Source organism: Salvia miltiorrhiza, chromosome 3, assembly GCF_028751815.1.
Source record: "Salvia miltiorrhiza cultivar Shanhuang (shh) chromosome 3, IMPLAD_Smil_shh, whole genome shotgun sequence".
Lineage (NCBI taxonomy): Eukaryota > Viridiplantae > Streptophyta > Magnoliopsida > Lamiales > Lamiaceae > Salvia > Salvia miltiorrhiza.
The window spans coordinates 1,514,172-1,537,102 of record NC_080389.1 but is presented as its reverse complement, the minus strand read 5'-3'; the positions used below and the strand labels follow the sequence as shown (position 1 = coordinate 1,537,102).

General features: G+C 40.7%; 1 long non-coding RNA gene across 1 annotated transcript; it reads right to left on the bottom strand.

Annotated features, from left to right (window-relative positions):
- Positions 1-4,169: 4,169 nt before the first annotated feature.
- LOC131017108 (uncharacterized) lies at positions 4,170-5,395 on the bottom strand. Its single transcript, XR_009099426.1, has 2 exons — positions 5,002-5,395; positions 4,170-4,401 (listed from the first exon to the last, which is right to left on the bottom strand). It is a non-coding gene; the product is annotated as an uncharacterized LOC131017108 (long non-coding RNA).
- Positions 5,396-22,931: the final 17,536 nt, after the last annotated feature.

Sequence of the window (22,931 nt, the reverse complement as noted above, 5' to 3'; positions counted from 1 at the left end):
GAGTCAAAATGAGCTCGGAATGCTCCCATGGATGAATCAAAGTGTGCACGGAATGATGTGAGATCATTCTGAACCTGCTGATGGTAGTCTCTCGGGATTGAACCACCAGCTGCTCGCTCTCCATTCCCCTCGTCTTCTTCGTCTGCCTCTTCGGCTTCCTCTTCAGCTTCTTCTTCGTTCTCCTCTTCTTCATCATCACCGGCGGTCCCAGATGGACCGGCACCAGGATCAATGCGGGGACGACGGCCTGCTGCAATCTCGGAGTGTATGTAGTTAACTACACAAGTCCTCTTCTCATGAGGAACCAGCGTGTATTGGTCAGAAATCAATTGAGCTGCTCTGAGCTCAGTATAATCAATGTACTCAGCATCCAGCTCATCCTGACCATGGATAGGCCTTTCTGTCGCAGCAAGAACTCCATACTTGTGTGCCAAACCAGTGATAATAGCAGCGAAAGAAGCATGGGCAGTAGGGCGCTTCTTCGCCCGAATCATAGCAGCCCAAATAAACTTTGAGATGCACACTTTTGTGCCATCTAAAGCACACTCCAGCAAAAATACCTCAACTGCATTAACCTTATTCGCCTGCTCCTTTCCAGACACATTATATGCAAGAAATTTATGAACAATAGCTAATGCCGGATCCTTAATGTACCCACTAGGCATACCCGAACTATCCCAATTATCACAGTCAGTCAATCGATTCCACGCTTGATTAACATTCCATCCCCGAGTTTTATCAGATAATCCACCAATACTGAAACCAAAAACAACTTTCATTCTAGCCAAACTAATGCGATACTCTCGCTCATACATCCTAGCTTTAATCCATTTCATATCACCAGCCATTTCCACAGTAGTCATGAACTCATAACATAAAGGATCATACCCAGAAAAATCAATAGTTTTAGCATATTTTTTCATCCCTAGATTTTGCAAATACAACTCAACTTGCTCCTCAAGATTCAAATCAGTAATCAACTCCCAATCCAAGTAATGCGGAGGAGTAATATAGTTCTCGTTAAATTTCTTAAATATTTCTCCCTCTAATTCGCTTTGCAATTCAAATGGACATTCATACCTTTGGCTCAAAGTAAGCTCCCCTCTACCGACGTTTACGTTCTTCGTTCGGACCATTATATCGTTGAAGGTGATTTTAGAGGGTAGTGGTATGGAAAAATTGTAGTTGAAGGTGATTTTTTGGGGGGGATGTGCTGGAGCGGCGCTGGAGAGGGGAAGAGTGAAATTAGGGCACCAGCGCTCGCTGGCCCTTTATATAGTGTTTATTTGGTTCCAGCGAGCGCTCGCTGGGTTTCCAGCGCTCGCTGGATTCCCAGCGCTCGCTGGGTTTCCAGCGGTGCTGGGTTTCAGCGTGCGTTAGCATCATGGATTTCAATTCAAGAATTATCCCCCAAATTCTTCGAAAATCAGTAAAAATCGGGTCAAATCCAACCACGAATTCTTTGAAAGTCATCTGGAAATCGTCTGGAATCTATGTGAATTCCATGGAATTTAAAATCCATGGACTTTTTAAAGTCTGTGGAAATCTACAACGAATACACCCCCCTAAGCTATGTTAATTACCAATTAAATTGCCTAATTCTTTCCTTATTTGGAAGTGGGTGTCACAACCCGACCTAAGCTAGTGAATAGTTAAGTCGGGAAAAAGGTGTGACTGAAAACAAAATAAGAAAATGAAAACGAAAATAGATCTCAATAAAATTCACTAACCTGCTTAAACAATAATTTACCAAAATATTTGGTAATCATAAACAACACATCAGTAAAGTAAAACGCACTAAGCGTTGCAGCGGAATAGCTTAAGTGGATTACATGTATGAAGACATGGAATCCTGAGCCTAATTTAGTACTTATATATCAAAAGCTTTGCTCTGCTGACATCCATCTACATCACAGCTTAACCTGCACATTTAGAAAACATATGCAGGGCTGAGTACTAAAAAGGTACTCAATGGTCACATGCCGAAATAACTTGAAAGATTGCTCTTAGAGCTATAAATTGAACTTGCCATCTCAAGCATCACACAGGAGTTTTACTTAAATAACCTGTGCACGCAAAACTGTAAAACTTTCATGTAATTATCATAAACTTCACATGCGTCTGCAGACATACTTCTTTGTACTCTACCATATCCGCAATGATAACTGTGTGCCGAGAAGGTGGCCACCTTCTACGGTCACTGACCGGCCGATACGCTAAACCGGCTCACGGTCTTAGACCGGCCGATACGCTAAACCAGCTCACGGACCTAGACCGGCCGATACGCTAAACCGGCTCGCGGTCCTAGGCCGGCCGATATGCTTGATCGGCTCACGGTCCCTTGTGTACACTAATCCTGTCTAACATCTGGATAGAACAGGATCCGAATTCGATTACTTCTGGTGCCAGATAGGTATCATACAAGCTCATAAAAGTTTTGGCAAGTCAATAACTTTAATATAACTTTATTCATGTAAACATCATGAAATAGTGTGTACTTCAGATTTTGAGTTTAGAAAGCCCACCTGATCGTGGTCTGACGACACAAGTAACTCTGAACTAATGCTTTACTTCTTTGCCCTTGTATTTGACCTTCAGTATAAATACTGACTAATAAATAATGAGAACATGATGTGAAATTTATTTAGAGAATATTTATGTTGGTTTTAAGGTGATGGTTCTACTGAAAATCTTGGCATGAAGACAAGTTGCTATTTTGCAAACTTATCAACAAATCTCAATATAGACTTAAACTGCGATGATCATAATCCTGGCATTAATCATAACTTTACTTACACTAATGAAATAAATAATTATTTACTTAGGGACAATATAAATCCCTTCTTTTCCTCTTCTTTAAAGAATATAATTTCGAAATAATCTAATGTCTAATTTATGCATAATTAGACTGGATAATAGCATAAATTAATCAATCAAACTAAATTTTAGTTAATAGCTAATAATCCCTCGTATAAGATTATTAAGCTCAAACTAATAAACTACTACTCAGTTCAATTAAAACAATCCTATTACCTAATTAATCAAAAGCCCAACAGATAGTCACTTAACTTAGCCCATTAGAGAATTAATAGGCTCCTCAAAATTAACCTGAGCCCAATTAAACAAATTAACTATTTTCTGATTTAATAAGCAATTTAGAATTTTAGAAAACATTTTAATTCTTCTTCCTTAACTCATTCAATTCTCTTTTATTCTGAACAGAACTCTTTTCTCTCTCTCTCTCTGCTCTCTACCGCCCCTCTCTGTCCCTCTCTTTCCCGGCGAGCGTCGCCGGCCTTTACGGCCTCCGGCGCGGCGAGGTCGGCCTCTTCTCTTCCCCCTTTTTTTCCTTCCATTTCTTCTCCTCTTTCTCCTGAATTTAGAATAGATCTAGGGTTTCTAAATTTCCTGAAGTTTGTTCCTCCGGTGAACTCCGCCACTGCCGCCGCCGTGCTCGTCGCGCCGCCACCCCCTCTGATTCAGGTAAGCCTCCCCATCTCTCTTTCTCCTTTTCTTTCTTCCTTTCTCTGCTCCTCTATCTCGATCTCTCTCTCTTTTCTGGTCAGGCCGCGGCGGCCGCTGCGAGCCGCGACAGCGCATGCAGCGCCGGTGGTCGCCGCCGCCCTGCACTCCCCTCTCTTCCTCCAACTCGTTCTATCCGTCTCTTTCTATTTCACTCTCTATCTCCCTGGTTTAATCTCCCTCTCTATTTCTCTCTCTGCTGTCAGTAGCCACCACGGCCGCCGTGGCGCCGGCGACCACCGCTGCCAGCCGTGCCTCCGCTGCGGTGGCTCGCGGCTGCTGCTGCTACTGCTATTTCCCCCCTTCTCCTTCTTCCTTCCATCTTCTCTATTTCCCAATTCAAAATCTCATTCCAGCAAACTTCCAATCTAATTTCTATTTCAGTTTTAACATCACAAACTAATAAATCTCAAACTATTTTCTGTTCCAGGAATCGGTGATTCAAGATGGTTTGAGATGGTTTCATCGGCAGTTCATCTTGTCACGACCGGCCTTAATTAAGGATAATTAATCCGGGAAAACCATGACTGGGGAAGGGAAATTAAGAAGCGGGTTGAGAAAGGGGCGCATAAAAGAATACTCAAAGGACTTGAATACGCGTGAAATATTCCTTAAAAAGGAAAAAGGCATAGGTCGCATAAAAAGGGTACTCAAAGAACTTGTATACGCGTTATATTCCTTAAAAGGAAAAAGGCATCGTTAGGGGCTTGGCTAAAACATTATCAGAGTTTGCAACGGAAGGTGTAACTGAAATAATCAGTGTTTACAGCGGAATGCATAACTGAGATACATGTATGAAGACATATATCCTTTCTGAGCCTACTTTAAGTTCAACAAAAACTCCACTCAGCAACACTTCATCGCCCATCACAACTCAACCTGCACAAACATAAACATACGAAGGGCTGAGTACAAGAGTACTCAGTGGGCAGTGCCAAGCATATAACATAACATCATTAACAATTTCACAATATCGCATAAGAGGCATGAGTTTCTTTCATATCCTTTGCTCATTAAACATTTCCAAATTCATAAATAGCATAAGGGCATTCTTCATCATTAACAATCATAAACACGCATCGTGTCGTGGAGAAGGCCTTCCCCAACGAACACGGGCATCGCGCCGTGAAGGGGGCCTCCCTCAGCGGTCACGGCATCGTACTATTGAGGGAGGCCTCCCCCAATAGACGCTGTAACACTGGCATACTGGCATACTGGCATCGCGCCGCGAGAGAGGCCTCTCTCAGCGGACACGGGCATCGCGCCGTGAGGAAGGCCCTCCTCAGCGAACACGGCATCGTACTGTTGAGGGAGGCCTCCCCCAACAGACGCAAGCATCAAATATAAGCATAAACTTATCAGCGTAAAACATTCAAGCGTAAATAAGCGTAATAAAGCATATCACACTTGAAGATCCAATTTGCATTTTAAAGCATAACACTTGCATAGCATTTTATTTACACGTAAGAAATTGCCCACCTGATAGCAAAGTTTTGCTAAGGTACTGTGACTTCTTGAATAGTTCTTACTCTCGCGCTTGACCTTAATCATGAGAATGTAAAATAAGACATTGCCTCGAGGAAAATTCTCAATTAATGAGAAAGCGTAATTAACTATGCATGAATCTGGTATGCATGAACTAATCTTTTGAGCGATAATTGGGAATTCTACTATTAATCCTCATTAATAGATTTAGCTAATTCTCGTCTAGCGCGGTCGAATAAAACTGTGATTCTTCCTTCCTCATCGGAATATTCTAGTCGTGAAATAAACCTCGCATTTGTACTTGATTGAAAAAAATGACTAACTCGGCTTTAAACGAAGTGTGACCTTGTAGAAATTATCGGGCTTTTCGATAGAAACATAATTACTAATATAATCTCAAATAATTAATAGGCTCAAAAGAGATTAGCCAATTAATTAAATAAAAAGAGTAGCTTAACTCAAATAAATAATGGCAGCTCAAAATAATAATTTGACCTTAAGGAAACAATAATATAAGCTCAATAATTAAGAGGCTCAACAAGGCAGCCTGATAATTAATTAAGTAGAAGTGGGCCTGAATAAATAGTACGAAAGCCCAATCGAAATAATTCATTGGCTTAAGTAATTAAATAAATCTTGGCCCAATGAATAAATAATGAATAGCTGGGCTAAGTTAAATAAGTACGCAAGGCCCAGCTGCAATTAAATAAGCCTCGGCCCAAAGAAATAAAATAATAAGGCCGATATTAAAATAAGGTCTGTTGGGCTCAAATAAATAAATCATGTAAAGCCCAACTAAATAAAATTTCAGTCCATAATTTAAAATTAGCCCAAGAATAGAATGAATTATTCTGAGCTTAAAATTAAATAAAACTCGGCCCAAGTGATGAATTAAACTGGCCCAATAAAATATAAATGGGATTAGAATAATAACCCATCATAAATATATGCATCAGCCCAACTCCTTAAATTAATTCAAGCCCAATAGAAATAATGAGAAGGGCCAATTAAATAAAAGACTGGCCCAACAACTTAAGCCCATTCACTCTTTCCTTCTACATTTTCGGCCCAATAGCCAAATAAAATGGCAAGCCCAAACAAATTTAGCCCAACACTTCCTTATTTCCTCCATTCGGTCCTTCTCTCTGGCACGCCTCTCTCTTTTCTAAAGGAGCCGCTTGCTCTCTCTTTTCTCAAAGAAACACACACACAGACGCACATCTCCCATCTCACGCGATCTGCCGCCGCCGCCTAAGACCCGCGAAGGATCCGGCGAGCCAGTCGGTCGTCGCCACAGTTCTTGTCACGACCGGTCATAATTAAGGATAATTAAGCCGGGAAACCGTGACTAATGGAGGGAGATTAGAAGCGGGGTAGAAAGGGGAATAATCAAACAAGAAAGGATCGTATTTCATCATTATTAACAACATGGATATTTATAATATAACAGAGTTTTAGTCGTATAGACTCAAATAACTAGTAAGTTCGGATAACTCCGACTTATCCAAAGTAGCATAAAACTTCTGAGTACGCAGCGGAATAAGGTTCTGATTACATGTATGAAGACATGTAACCCTAGAGTTCATTAATACATAATAAGACAAAAGAATCCCGTTCGTCACTTCATCACCATCGGCAGCTGCTCAACCTGCACATTTAGAAATATATGCAGGGCTTGAGTACAAAAGTACTCAGTGGGCACGTATGCCTAAGTATAAAATACATGCTTCAAAACTGTAAATTGTCATGCCATCATAACCAGTACAGCAAGGGAGTTTTTCGCTAAAAGGCCCAAGCTTACTAAATTCATTTGTGATTCTTAAAGTTCGACTGCAGTCTAAGTTCTCTTGTAATCTATCATATCTGGAACTTTGTGCCGGAGAGGTGGCCACCTCTCACGGTCACTTGACCGGCCAACCCGCTAGATGACTCACGGTCACTGGTGTACACTAGCCCTGGCAGGATAGCTATCAACTGCTCAAGACCCGAATTCGATTACATGATAAAAGCCACATCAGATAGATATCATACTGAAATTGAAACATTTTATGGCAAGACAATATTTGAAATAACTTCAATTAATTTAGTCATGAAATAACTTGCTTGAACGTAACATTTAAACTCATTTGATATATATGAAAGTAATGCCCACCTGATAGCAACTCTTGCTGTGGTGTAGTGGCTCTTAATCGCTTGTTATTCCCGACCTTGACCTTTATTACGAGAATGTACTTAAGATATTGCTCGATGAAAATCCTCAAATGAGAATACGGAATTAATGATGCATGATCCTTATGCATGAATTATTATTCTGAAATAATAATTAGGGAATTTCTATTGTTAATCCAGGCTATCGGATTTAACAAAAGCTAAGTCTCGTCTCATGAAGCCGTATAATTAACTAAAATTAATCTATTCTCTTCAGGATGTTATACTCCACTGATTAAATAATCCCGCTCTATGTGGTAGATAGAAAATAATTAAATACTTCAGCTTATTCGCTTTATAAACTCATAATTAATCGGGCTTAATAATGAAAATTTGAAGTGTTATGAGTTCGAATAATTAAAAGGCTCAACATAAGGTAGCCCAATAATTAATTAAGCAGAAATGGGCCTGGATAGCTAAATTGAAAGGTCCAATTGAAATAATTCATTGGGCTTAGTAATTAAATAATTCTTGGCCCAAATGATTAAATAATGAATAGTTGGGCTCAAATAAATAAATCATGTAAGGCCCAACTAAATAAAATTCCAGTCCATAATTTAAAATTAGCCCAAGAATAGAATGAATTATTCTGAGCTTAAAATTTAATAAAACTCAGCCCAGCTGATATGGTACAGCAGCCCAAAGAATTAAAAGACAAAGCCCAATTCCTGAAATGAACTCGGCCCAACTAAATAAAAGATACTCTGGCTTAGATCAATAAAAGTGGCCCAAATAAAACAACATCCCATAGAATTAAACTAAAGCCCAAGATATAAAATGAAAATTTATCTGGGCTAAATTAAATAATATGTAGAGGCCCAAATAATTAAATGAAGAGGCCCAAAATGAATTAAACTGGCCCAACGAAATAATAATGGGATTAGAATAATAGCCCATCATAAAATATGCATCAGCCCAAATCCTTAAATTAATCGAGCCCAACTTAAAATAATTCAGCCCACAATAAATTAAAAGGGAAAGCCCAATATATGCTAGCCCATGTGAAATTAAGGGATATGGTTCTGGGCCCAAATTAATGGGATAACAAACAGCCCATCAAAAAAAATACTCCAAAATCGGCCCATAAAGAAAAAGAAGCAAGCCCATTCCAAAATAAAAGAATGGCCCAAGCAAAGGAAATAAACTTAAGTAAAATTTGAGAGCCCAACTCTCTCTCTTTCTCCACAAACTATCGGACTCTCTCTCTAATCTCCACTCACAGAAATCGCTCCTCTTCCTTCTTCTCTCTCTCGCTGAAAATCCAATCGAGCTCTCTCTCTCGATTCACGGCTCCGACGAGGTTGCCGGCGTCGCAGCTCCTGATAATCCGGCCAAGTTCAACGGCCCTGCCCTCTCTTTACTCAAATCAAACTCAAGCATGCCCAATCGAAATTAGGAACCGAGCCCTAACTTCTTCCTTTCTCAAATCGCCGCTGTCGCACCTCCATCTGGAATCCGGCGAAACAATCGGCGCCGGTCGTGGCCTTTTCTATCTTCGTCTCTACCGTGAAAGGAAAACAAAGAAAGCCCTAACTCATCCCCTGAAGTTTCAAGCTCCGACCTTCATCTCAACAAAAATCCGACTGGCCTTTTCCTCTCCACTCCGATCGGCTGCTCTTTCCCTAGCCGTTCAGCTTCCGCCAGCTCCGTCCGGCGTCGGCGTCAACTACCGCTGCTGTTTCGCCGTCCGTCTTCTTTTCTCGTTCAGCAGTAGGTGGTTCGCTGTCCCTTTCTCGCTGTTTCAGGGCCATCGGAGGAAGGCTCCTCCACCTTGACGAACAGAGCAGCCTGCCTCCGCCTGATCTCCTTGCAGTCGAAGGTCTGCCACCGCTGCGACTGAAATCAACGAAGTTCGCCGTCAACCTACTGACTTGATGGTAACAGGGCAGTCGACCCTTCCCTCCTAAAAAGCTAAGTTCTCATGAATGCTATTCTAGAGTGCAGTGAAAGTGAAGCATATAATTCCTTCTTGTAAAGTAATTCTCTATTGTACATCATATCTTGACTATATCGTGTAGATGAACTGTGATTATGCTAAGCATGGATGTGAACTGAATTGAATATTCAAGATAGTAGAATACCTTGAATGTTTTCGAGCTGATGGGTGGCTGTTGAAGTTCGAATAGCTTGTGAAATGACTGAAATGAATTGGTCTTCTGTTAATGCAGGTGAACTTGATGAAAAGAGATGAATATTGAGGCCAAGCCTTACCTTGAGATCTTAGCAGAATGAATTGGGGCTGCTCTTCGATATTTTTCGGTGAAATGAAGTGAGATTGAGAGCTGTTTGTTGGCTGGGGTTGATACTAATAATTCATTGGTGAAGACTTGAGTGTAGTGGTGGGGGAGGTAGGAGTGTAGTGGTGGGGAAGGTAGGAGTAAGTGGAATTGGAGGGGATTGGAGACTGCTGGTGTGCCACACATTTCATATCTCTATCTTTTCCTCCCTTGTTAGCAGGTAGTGAGTAGGAAATAGGAAGTGAGTGATGATTGCACTAGCTATGTAGTAAGAGTAAAAGTTGTATTGTAACTAGGAACAAATCCTTATGACTTGTATTCTTTATGCATCTGTAATATGAATCGTGTGCTCGTATATGCTTGATACTGTTTATTTACATAAATCTCGTACTTCGACATGTGATTTCTCGCTAAAATAGATAGGTTATAAAATGAATCTTAATTAAATCCGTAGATTTAATTCGTTCGTCGTTCTGATATCTAAATTAAATCCGCAGATTTAATTAACTTCTTGAGTCGGAAATAAGTCACGACCTGAGTAAAAATAAAATCAAATTCCATCTCGCTTAAATAAATAACGTGACTTTGCTAAGTCAGTTATAACTCTGAAATAATATCATTGACTGCTTTAACAATATAAATTCAGGATCATAAGCTGAATTCATATCAGGATAATAACCGTTTTCGTTCACTGATGAACAAAAATAAACACTCATTACTGGATTTAAAATATATAAAAGAGCGGGTCACTACATACTACCCCTCTTAACAAAAATTTCGTCCCGAAATTTGCATATTTCTTCTAAAACAGTTCGGGGTATTTCTCCTTCATTTTGTCTTCAAGCTCCCACGTGGCTTCCTCTTGTCCGTGGTGTCTCCATAAGACTTTCACTGATGTGATTGCCTTATTCCTGAGTTGTTGTACTTTTCGATCTAGAATGGCCTCTGGTCTTTCTTCATAGCTCAAATCTGGGCTAAGAATCATCTATTCTTGGTGGATTACGTGCTTTGGATCGAAAATGTATTTTCTGAGTTGTGACACATGGAAGACATTGTGAACGTTTCCAAGGCTTGGCGGTAACGCCAACCTGTAGGCTACTGGATCTATCCTCTCGAGGATTTCATATGGTCCTAAAAATCGGGGCCTAAGCTTTCCCTTGACACCAAACCTAGTTATCCCCTTGGAGGGGATACTTTTAGGAAGACCTTGTCTCATATTTCAAATTGTAACTCGGTTCGGCGTAAGATTTCTGTCTATCTTGCGCTTTCTTTATTCAGCCTCTAATCTGGCGGACTATCTCAATCATCTCACTGACCGCGTCTGGTCCTAAAATTTTCCTTTCACCCACTTCATCCCAATAAAGCGGTGATCTACATTTTTTTTTCATACAATGCCTCATAGGATGCCATATTGATGGTTGTCTGGTAACTGTTGTTATATGCAACTTCGATCAATGGCAACACTGCTTCCCAACTTCCACCCCTGTCTAACACCACTGTTCTTAACATATCTTCGAAGGTCAGAATTGTCCTTTCAGACTGCCCGTCTGTCTGTGGGTAGAAGGCGGTGCTAAAATTCAGTCTCGTGCCTAACTCTTTCTGTAAGCTCATCCAAAATCTAGATGTGAACTTTGAGTCTCGATCAGATGTGATCGACACGGGTACACCGTGTAAGCGTACAATCTCCCTGACATACAACTGGGCTAGCTTATCTGCTCCGTATGTGATCGGTATCGGTATAAAATGGGCACACTTCGTGAGTCGATCCACTATTACCCAAATGACAGTGTTTCATTTCTTTGTTCTGAGCAAACTAGTCACAAAATCCATTGCAATGTTTTTCCCACTTCCATTCCGAAATTTCCAACGGTTGTAGTTTTCCATATGGCCTTTGGTGTAAGGCCTTCACCTGTTGGCATGCCAGGCATTTCTCCACAAATGACGCTATGTCTCTCTTCATACCTTCCCACCAAAAGTGTTTCTTTAGGTCTTGATACATCTTAGTACTCCCTGGGTGGGCAGTATAAGGGGTATCGTGAGCCTCACTCATGATTTGATCCTTAAGCTCATCATCGTGGGGAATGCATATTCTTCCCTCAAAGAGGATAGCATTATCTGCTGCTTCTTGATAATTCTTGACTCCTCCTTTCCTTACTGCTTCCCGTAGTTTCTCCATTTTCTCGTCTTTTCTTTGTGCTTCTACAATCATCTTTCTCAAGCTAGGTATTGTTGCAACAACGCTTGCTATCGTCCCTGGTGGTTTAACCACTTCTATGCTCATTTTTCCAAACTCTTTGATGAGCTCATCCTTTTGAGTGACGAGACATCCTAACCTAGATTGAGTTTTACGGCTCAATGCATCAACTACTACATTGGCCTTACCCGGGTGGTAGTTAATACCGCAGTCATAATCCTTCACTAGTTCAAGCCACCTCCTTTGTCTCATGTTAAGGTCCTTTTTCTCAAAAAAAATACTTCAGGCTTTTGTGGTCTGTGAATATCTCACACCTAACTCCATATAGGTGGTGTTTCCAAATCTTCAGCGCATGCACCACTGCAGCTAACTCCAGATCATGAGTCGGGTAATTCAGTTCATGTGACCTAAGTTGTCGTGACGCATATGCTATCACTCTTCCTTCTTGCATCAGCACGCAGCCAAGTCCATTTTTGGACGCATCTGTGTAGACCACGTATTCCTTGTCAGCTGTTGGGACTGCTAACACTGGTGCCGTAGTTAACTTTTTCTTGAGTTCTTGAAAACTCTTCTCGCACTCCTCTGTCCAAGAAAATTTTATTCCCTTCCTGAGTAGTTGCGTCATTGGCCTTGCAATTTTGGAAAATCCTTCCATAAACCTCCGATAGTAACCTGCCAATCCTAAGAAACTTCTTATCTCATTAGGGTTAGTAGGCGATCTCCATTCGCGCACCGCTTGCACTTTCTCAGGGTCCACTTTAATCCCTTCTGATGACACAATATGTCCTAAAAACGTGACTTCGCTGAGCCAAAACTCACACTTGCTGAATTTGGCATAAAGGCGCTCTGTCCTCAACGTTTCTAGGACAATTCTCAGATGTTCCTCATGGTCTTTCTCGTTCTTCGAGTAGATCAGGATGTCATCTAAGAATACCAAGACAAATTTGTCTAAGTACGGATGGAATACTCGATTCATGAGGTCCATGAACACGGCTGGCGCATTAGTTAGCCCGAATGGCACAACTACAAATTCGTAGTGGCCATACCTAGTTCGAAATGCCGTCTTAGGTACGTCTTCTGGTCGAATCTTCAGCTGGTGATAACCAGACCGCAAATCAATCTTCGAGAACACGCTTGCTCCCTTGAGCTGGTCGAAGAGGTCATCTATCCTTGGTAAAGGATATTTGTTCTTCAGTGTCACTTTGTTCAGTTCCCTATAGTCTATGCACATTCGCAATGTGCCATCCTTTTTCTTCACGAAAAGTACGGGTGCACCCCAAGGTGATACACTTGGTCTAATAAATCCAAGTTCCAAAAGTTCTTGCAGTTGTATCTTGAGTTCTTCCAACTCTTTAGGAGCCATCCGGTATGGTGCATTCGAAATGGGAGCTGCCCCGGCTCCAAATCAATGGTAAACTCAATTGGTCTGTCCGGTGGTGGCCCTGACAGAATCTCTGGAAATACATCTGAAAAGTCCCGTACAATTGCTACATCTTCTATGCTTCTTTCAGTTTCCAGTTCTCCGTGCAAGTATACAAGATAAGCTGGGTATCCCTTATTCATCATTTTCGTTGCTTGTAGGGCGGAGATGATCATCTTTCTTCTCCCCATACTAATTCCGTGGAAATGTGAAGGCTCTCTTCCTGGGGTCGAAACGATATCCGTCTTTCATTACATAGGATGGTGGCGTAATTCTCAGCCAGCCAGTCCATTCCTAGAATTATGTCCACGCCTCCCATCGGTATAACATATGAGTTGTGCACCATCATCTTGAGTGATCCTATGTTCAATTCTAAGTTCAAGCACACATGTTTGACTATCGTCATCCCTCCTATAGGTGATGATATACTCAACTCCTGGTCAGCTCTTTCCATCTTAAGTTTTAAGGTGTCGACACATGTACTTGAAATGAAAGTATGCGATGCGCCCGTATCAAATAAAAGTACAACAGGAGTATTGAGTAGCATGCCCATACCTGTCAGGTTTCCCTGGTTGTTCTCGGGCTGCTTCTGCCTCATAGCATAGGCTCTAGCATGACGAGGCTTTTCATGTTGTTTCTGTTGTCGCTGATACGGTTGTTGAGGTTGTGGTTGGTACGGTAGCTGTTGGTGCTGCTGTGGCTGCTGATACTATGGTTGCTGCCTTGGGTATGGTTGGGGCAGAGCTTGGATTGCTCGCAGATGCGGAGCCTGGTTAGGTGGGTTTGGCCTTGAACCCGTTCCGTGTTGCTTATTCGGGCACCGATTTGCATAGTGCCCCTTCTGGTTGCAGATATAGCAACTATCACTACCGGCCTTACAGATTCCCACATGACTTTTGTTACATTTGGGGCAAGATGGGGCCCTCTGTTGGTTAGTTTCCATCTGTTTCGGTGCGCCCTGGCTTCCATAGCCCTGTGACTGGAAGACCCGTCCTTGCCATGGCCTCTTCTCGCCTTGGTTCGGGTTACTGTTGTCCCATCTCCTCTTTCCCTTGAAATTCTGATTATAACTTTGATCATGTGGAGATGCTGGCGCAGGTACAATTGCAAGTCTTTCTCCTGGCATAGCTGCCTCAATGTCTAACGCTCGGCTGAGCGACTCAGTGTAGGACAATCCTCCGTGGCTTGCCAAAGCCATCCTAATCTCGTGTCTCAGACCGGCACAAAACTCTTCAGCCATCTTCTCATCTGTGTCAACTTGTTCCGGCGCATATCTAGACATATCGCAGAACATCCTGTCGTATTGAGTTACCGACATCTTTCCTTGTTTCAGATTGTAAAATTCAGCCTCATTTTTCTTGCGGTAGCTCTTGGGTATATACTTGTCATATATACCGGCTTTGAATTGTTCTCAAGTTAGGTTTTCTAACTGCTCTGCTGACATCGTTTTCATCCTTGCTTCCCACCAGAAATCAGCTGACCCAGTCAGCTAAAAAGGGCACGCAAGTTAGGCGCTCTTGGTCATTGCAGCGAAAAAGCTGAAAATGCGCTCCATCTTTCGTACACATGTCTCAGCTTGTCCGGATCTCTTGTCCCACTGAAGACAAGTGGACTTTGTCATAGGAATAGTTCTTCTATTCTATGTTCTAGTTGTATGGGTGGTGAGGCCATGTTTTGTTTTAGCCCTGGTACTGGGCCTTTTCCACCATCTCAGGGAATTTATTTCCCCTTCTCTCGGACGCATTTGCTTTGTTGGCATTCCGATGAGTCGACATATAGTCACCAATGTAATACACAGATGCATATCATCAATTCTGTAAATTGCTTTCTTAATTCCCGAATTTCGCTCGTACTTTTTCTCATAAAGGTATATAAATAACATAGCGGAAGTGACTTGTCACAAAAGGCTGATAGGGTCACTACATAGACATGGGAAATTAGTATCAATGAGGACTATTTCATCAACATTTGAATATAGATATGGTGATCTATCCAAGCATTATACATGATGAACTGACTATCTTGCAAATTCATCATGAAAGAGCTCAGTTCCAAAATGCCCTATTAACCAGCGTTTCCGTACTAATACTAGTCAAAATAACTAAGCCAACATAGGGGCATACAAAAGTATCGAAATGATCATCGTTTTCGAAATACACAAATAAGGTCCTACTAAATGCACAAGAGATTGTCTGTATGCATTACGTGCTTGACCCTTGGGTTGAAGCATACGTGTTTGACTGATTTAATCTGATGAGTATCTGTTTGTCCTTGGGTCACAGAAAATCTACCAACAGCTAGTAGATCGCAATGATTCAAATCACAAATGGCAATTAGGCAAAGTGTTTCAATAATTTGCCAAACAATTGAAAATGAATAACCATAGGATAGAAATGAATTGACTGAAAGGTCGAAACGAAATGACCTAATAGTCTGAACCCGTTTGGCTTTTCAGATGAAGGTTTAAAATATATAGGTTTAAAGACCCATATATGACGACTACTGAGATTTTGGCCATGTGGACTGGCCAGGTCCGACACAACTACTTCTCAGTCACTCGGAAATACTTTTCCGAACTTGGTAATTCTTGATCACTAGCTGCAAAAGGTACCTCTGTTATAAAATCTCCATTTTTTTTAATATCTAAAATCTATCATTGAGAATGTTCTAGAGATTCTCAAGATTGAAGTCTATTTTCTATAATCAACATCATTTCCTAAAATCTTCTATGAGCGAAGTAAGACCTTTCAACAGTATTCAAACTTACTCAACAATCTAAACGATCTTAATATGTTACTTCTAGCATTGAGCGTTCATTCTCATAACACTTGAAATGTGACCATGTAAATTGAAACACTAACGTGCCCTTGCGAAGGACCTTCTGAATCATGACATCTTTCATAATGAAATAGATTTTGCTTCTCTGAGCATCTTATTTAGTATGGATCGCTACACATAATACTAAGTCATGGAACGACTTTAGTCAACGCCTTCATTCTGGTCACTATGTTGATCGTCTAATCCGAGATGTTGTAATTGGGGCGATGTCTTTGATAGAGTAAGGTATGTATACTTAACTTGAGTATACTCTTAGGGTCTCGTTAGAATCTCAATCCTTTAACCCCATCGTCGAACCGTTGCCGACATTTCAAGCTCTTATTAAACTTGCAACCATCCTTGGGAATTTATCCCATTTTATGCATTTGCATAGATTTTTCTTTTGTCAATCATAATGGTTGGTAACTGCTAGTATCCATGTCACATCTCGTCTTTCGGATTCGTAGCACGTGATCATAATCAATAAGGGTTCTCAACCATGTCCCGTGTAATGTAATAGGTAGTGTAAAAGGTTCCGTATATCAGGAATTGCAAGCTGAAAGTTCTAGTCGCAATACTATGTCATCATTAAACAAAGCGTTATGACCCGATGCGAGTCTAACTCTAAAGGTTGAACATAAATCATAAAGGTTCTCTTCATGCCATAACTAGTGATAATCGAGGCTAGAAGTGATTCTCAACTTATTAGGGATTAGCTAACTGATTACATAAGTCACACTCATCGCTATAAGCAATATCATACTTAAATTATCATTGAATAAGGCAATAGTCGATTAGGTGTTCCGTCTCGCGTGAACAACCTGAATGAAGAACTATGCCTGCTTCAGTGATTCGTGCGTGGCACTCTGCTTGCACTGCTTTCATTGGATTCTCTTCCTCTTTCTCAGCTCTTCACCATGGCTATAGTGAAATATAACTGAGTTTCTAGCTTCTATTGTTCTTCTCGTAACAGTGATCATGCATTCTTAACGCATCTAAGTTCATTGAGATATCTAATCAATCAATAATGCATAAACTTGAATGTAAGCATCAGTACATTCATATAAAACGTGAACTTCTCAATGTTTTAAAATCATTACCACCTTCTTTCTTGCTGAGCATGACGATGTGATGAAGTGCTGAGCTTTTGTCGACTGACTATTTCATACTAGTTATCATACTAGAAAAATTGGTTAACTCTAGGGTTCAGAGCAAATGAACTGCTCTGATACCACTCTGTCACGACCGGTCATAATTAAGGATAATTAAGCCGGGAAACCGTGACTAATGGAGGGAGATTAGAAGCGGGGTAGAAAGGGGAATAATCAAACAAGAAAGGATCGTATTTCATCATTATTAACAACATGGATATTTATAATATAACAGAGTTTTAGTCGTATAGACTCAAATAACTAGTAAGTTCGGATAACTCCGACTTATCCAAAGTAGCATAAAACTTCTGAGTACGCAGCGGAATAAGGTTCTGATTACATGTATGAAGACATGTAACCCTAGAGTTCATTAATACATAATAAGACAAAAGAATCCCGTTCGTCACTTCATCACCATCGGCAGCTGCTCAACCTGCACATTTAGAAATATATGCAGGGCTTGAGTACAAAAGTACTCAGTGGGCACGTATGCCTAAGTATAAAATACATGCTTCAAAACTGTAAATTGTCATGCCATCATAACCAGTACAGCAAGGGAGTTTTTCGCTAAAAGGCCCAAGCTTACTAAATTCATTTGTGATTCTTAAAGTTCGACTGCAGTCTAAGTTCTCTTGTAATCTATCATATCTGGAACTTTGTGCCGGAGAGGTGGCCACCTCTCACGGTCACTTGACCGGCCAACCCGCTAGATGACTCACGGTCACTGGTGTACACTAGCCCTGGCAGGATAGCTATCAACTGCTCAAGACCCGAATTCGATTACATGATAAAAGCCACATCAGATAGATATCATACTGAAATTGAAACATTTTATGGCAAGACAATATTTGAAATAACTTCAATTAATTTAGTCATGAAATAACTTGCTTGAACGTAACATTTAAACTCATTTGATATATATGAAAGTAATGCCCACCTGATAGCAACTCTTGCTGTGGTGTAGTGGCTCTTAATCGCTTGTTATTCCCGACCTTGACCTTTATTACGAGAATGTACTTAAGATATTGCTCGATGAAAATCCTCAAATGAGAATACGGAATTAATGATGCATGATCCTTATGCATGAATTATTATTCTGAAATAATAATTAGGGAATTTCTATTGTTAATCCAGGCTATCGGATTTAACAAAAAGCTAAGTCTCGTCTCATGAAGCCGTATAATTAACTAAAATTAATCTATTCTCTTCAGGATGTTATACTCCACTGATTAAATAATCCCGCTCTATGTGGTAGATAGAAAATAATTAAATACTTCAGCTTATTCGCTTTATAAACTCATAATTAATCGGGCTTAATAATGAAAATTTGAAGTGTTATGAGTTCGAATAATTAAAAGGCTCAACATAAGGTAGCCCAATAATTAATTAAGCAGAAAGTGGGCCTGGATAGCTAAATTGAAAGGTCCAATTGAAATAATTCATTGGGCTTAGTAATTAAATAATTCTTGGCCCAAATGATTAAATAATGAATAGTTGGGCTCAAATAAATAAATCATGTAAGGCCCAACTAAATAAAATTCCAGTCCATAATTTAAAATTAGCCCAAGAATAGAATGAATTATTCTGAGCTTAAAATTTAATAAAACTCAGCCCAGCTGATATGGTACAGCAGCCCAAAGAATTAAAAGACAAAGCCCAATTCCTGAAATGAACTCGGCCCAACTAAATAAAAGATACTCTGGCTTAGATCAATAAAAGTGGCCCAAATAAAACAACATCCCATAGAATTAAACTAAAGCCCAAGATATAAAATGAAAATTTATCTGGGCTAAATTAAATAATATGTAGAGGCCCAAATAATTAAATGAAGAGGCCCAAAATGAATTAAACTGGCCCAACGAAATAATAATGGGATTAGAATAATAGCCCATCATAAAATATGCATCAGCCCAAATCCTTAAATTAATCGAGCCCAACTTAAAATAATTCAGCCCACAATAAATTAAAAGGGAAAGCCCAATATATGCTAGCCCATGTGAAATTAAGGGATATGGTTCTGGGCCCAAATTAATGGGATAACAAACAGCCCATCAAAAAAAATACTCCAAAATCGGCCCATAAAGAAAAAGAAGCAGCCCATTCCAAAATAAAAGAATGGCCCAAGCAAAGGAAATAAACTTAAGTAAAATTTGAGAGCCCAACTCTCTCTCTTTCTCCACAAACTATCGGACTCTCTCTCTAATCTCCACTCACAGAAATCGCTCCTCTTCCTTCTTCTCTCTCTCGCTGAAAATCCAATCGAGCTCTCTCTCTCGATTCACGGCTCCGACGAGGTTGCCGGCGTCGCAGCTCCTGATAATCCGGCCAAGTTCAACGGCCCTGCCCTCTCTTTACTCAAATCAAACTCAAGCATGCCCAATTGAAATTAGGAACCGAGCCCTAACTTCTTCCTTTCTCAAATCGCCGCTGTCGCACCTCCATCTGGAATCCGGCGAAACAATCGGCGCCGGTCGTGGCCTTTTCTATCTTCGTCTCTACCGTGAAAGGAAAACAAAGAAAGCCCTAACTCATCCCCTGAAGTTTCAAGCTCCGACCTTCATCTCAACAAAAATCCGACTGGCCTTTTCCTCTCCACTCCGATCGGCTGCTCTTTCCCTAGCCGTTCAGCTTCCGCCAGCTCCGTCCGGCGTCGGCGTCAACTACCGCTGCTGTTTCGCCGTCCGTCTTCTTTTCTCGTTCAGCAGTAGGTGGTTCGCTGTCCCTTTCTCGCTGTTTCAGGGCCATCGGAGGAAGGCTCCTCCACCTTGACGAACAGAGCAGCCTGCCTCCGCCTGATCTCCTTGCAGTCGAAGGTCTGCCACCGCTGCGACTGAAATCAACGAAGTTCGCCGTCAACCTACTGACTTGATGGTAACAGGGCAGTCGACCCTTCCCTCCTAAAAAGCTAAGTTCTCATGAATGCTATTCTAGAGTGCAGTGAAAGTGAAGCATATAATTCCTTCTTGTAAAGTAATTCTCTATTGTACATCATATCTTGACTATATCGTGTAGATGAACTGTGATTATGCTAAGCATGGATGTGAACTGAATTGAATATTCAAGATAGTAGAATACCTTGAATGTTTTCGAGCTGATGGGTGGCTGTTGAAGTTCGAATAGCTTGTGAAATGACTGAAATGAATTGGTCTTCTGTTAATGCAGGTGAACTTGATGAAAAGAGATGAATATTGAGGCCAAGCCTTACCTTGAGATCTTAGCAGAATGAATTGGGGCTGCTCTTCGATATTTTTCGGTGAAATGAAGTGAGATTGAGAGCTGTTTGTTGGCTGGGGTTGATACTAATAATTCATTGGTGAAGACTTGAGTGTAGTGGTGGGGGAGGTAGGAGTGTAGTGGTGGGGAAGGTAGGAGTAAGTGGAATTGGAGGGGATTGGAGACTGCTGGTGTGCCACACATTTCATATCTCTATCTTTTCCTCCCTTGTTAGCAGGTAGTGAGTAGGAAATAGGAAGTGAGTGATGATTGCACTAGCTATGTAGTAAGAGTAAAAGTTGTATTGTAACTAGGAACAAATCCTTATGACTTGTATTCTTTATGCATCTGTAATATGAATCGTGTGCTCGTATATGCTTGATACTGTTTATTTTCATAAATCTCGTACTTTGACATGTGATTTCTCGCTAAAATAGATAGGTTATAAAATGAATCTTAATTAAATCCGTAGATTTAATTCGTTCGTCGTTCTGATATCTAAATTAAATCCGCAGATTTAATTAACTTCTTGAGTCGGAAATAAGTCACGACCTGAGTAAAAATAAAATCAAATTCCATCTCGCTTAAATAAATAACGTGACTTTGCTAAGTCAGTTATAACTCTGAAATAATATCATTGACTGCTTTAACAATATAAATTCAGGATCATAAGCTGAATTCATATCAGGATAATAACCGTTTTCATTCACTGATGAACAAAAATAAACACTCATTACTGGATTTAAAATATATAAAAGAGCGGGTCACTACAGTTCTTCCCGACGCCTCTCATCTTCTCTCAATTTAGATACTCTCTTCGGTCCTCTCCCTATCTCTCCCTCTCGATCCGGCCTCAGCCGAGGCGGGTGCCACCGCTGTCACGCCCTTGTCTCGAATCCGGCGAGTCAGCCGGCGATGGTCGTACACGCCTCTCCTCTCGTCTCAACCATGAAAGGGAAGCAAAGCCCTAACTCTTTCCCTGAAGTTCAAACTGATTTTCTCCCTTAATAATCGATCGATTTCTGCTGCTCAAAACCGGTCTGCGTCGTTGCTGCTACGTTCCTCCCGGCGGCAGGTGAATGCCCGCTGATCCGCTGCTGTCCTTGGATCGTTGCTGCTGTTTGGGGTCCCGATGAGGTTGGGCGAGTTCGCCCTGTTCCGACCATCGTCGTCGTCATCGGGCAGTCGGCCCTTTCTCTCAAAGCTAAGTCTTTTTCTTACTCAATTATCTCGGTTCATGTTCAGTTGGTAATGGTCTGGGAAAAACTCTCATAGTTTGTTGTTCTAGAGTGCAGCCTGTTTGTGAAGTTTATACTTTCTATTGTACGAAATATCTAGGCTATTTGATGTAGATGAACTGTGATATGCTAGATATGGATGCAAACTGAATTGAATATTTGGGATATCAAATTACCTTGAGTATTTTGTGTTGGTAGCTGCTGTTGTTGATAATGAATTCAATGGGGAAGGAACTCTCGATACTTGGCAGTTGGCAGCAGGAATTAACTTCTCTTCATCTCCCTTTCTGGTGCTTAGTGTATGAGAGAAGGAATGAATGGAGGTGAATGGAGGAAGGTTGCTGCTGAATTGTTTGCTTGAAGAAGTGTTGGCTAGTAGCCTTCAAGAATCGAAGATGGTGGGGAGAATGTAGTGGAGGAAAGCAAAAGGTGGTGGGCAAAGGATTGTAGTGCACACTTTTCCTTTTCTTTTATCTTGCTTTGCAACATTTTGTTTTTTTAAAACTCTCTCTTTCGTGGTGGAACGTTTGTGCCAATTGAGTGGAGTTGGTGGTGATTATATAATTAGATAGTGGAGTTGGCCCAATCTAGAGATGATTTGAGAGTTGAATGTATGATCTTCTGGTGCAATCAATGACTAAAGTCGTTCCACAATAAAATAAAATTCTAGCAAATGTGAAAATCAAAAGGCTACTCTTCCAAGTAGCGGAAATGGCTGATGGAAAACGGCGGTGGTAATAATGCGTGTATAGTGTGATGTCCTAATTGTAAATAATAATAAATCTTCGTGTCTTGGTTACTCAGTGCATCTGCTATTTAATCGCGTGTTTGCAATCAAATACTGGCTTCTGCTCATTATTCGTGTATAAATTAAATACGTAGATTTAATTCACTTCACAAGCCATTTAATATCCAGATTAAATCCGTAGATTTAATCTGCGTTGCAGTCGGAATAATTCTCGACTTCAAGTAGCACTAATAAAATATAACTGCTTCTGTTTTCGATTAATAAATAACATGACTTTGCTAAGTCAGTTATAACTTGGAAATAATAATTATTGAATAGCTCAATAATCCTCATCGTGTTTTTCTCATGCGTTACAAAAGTATAAAGCTAAAATAATAACTCCGTCTCTGATAAAAAAAATCAGGACCATAAACTGGATTCATTTATAAAAATTGCATTTACTAGTTTTAATCATAATTAAAAGAGCGGGCTACTACATACTACCCCTCTTAACAAAAATTTCGTCCCGAAATTTGCATATCTCTGCTAAAACAGTTCGGGGTATTTTTCCTTCATCTTGTCTTCAAGTTCCCACGTAGCTTCTCTTGTCTGCGGTGTCTCCATAAGATTTTCACTGATGTGATTGAGGCTGATTTCGCAAGTGTCTACGTATTGTTGGCAAGGGGTGCGGGTGTTCTCAATTGCTGAACCTCGTTATC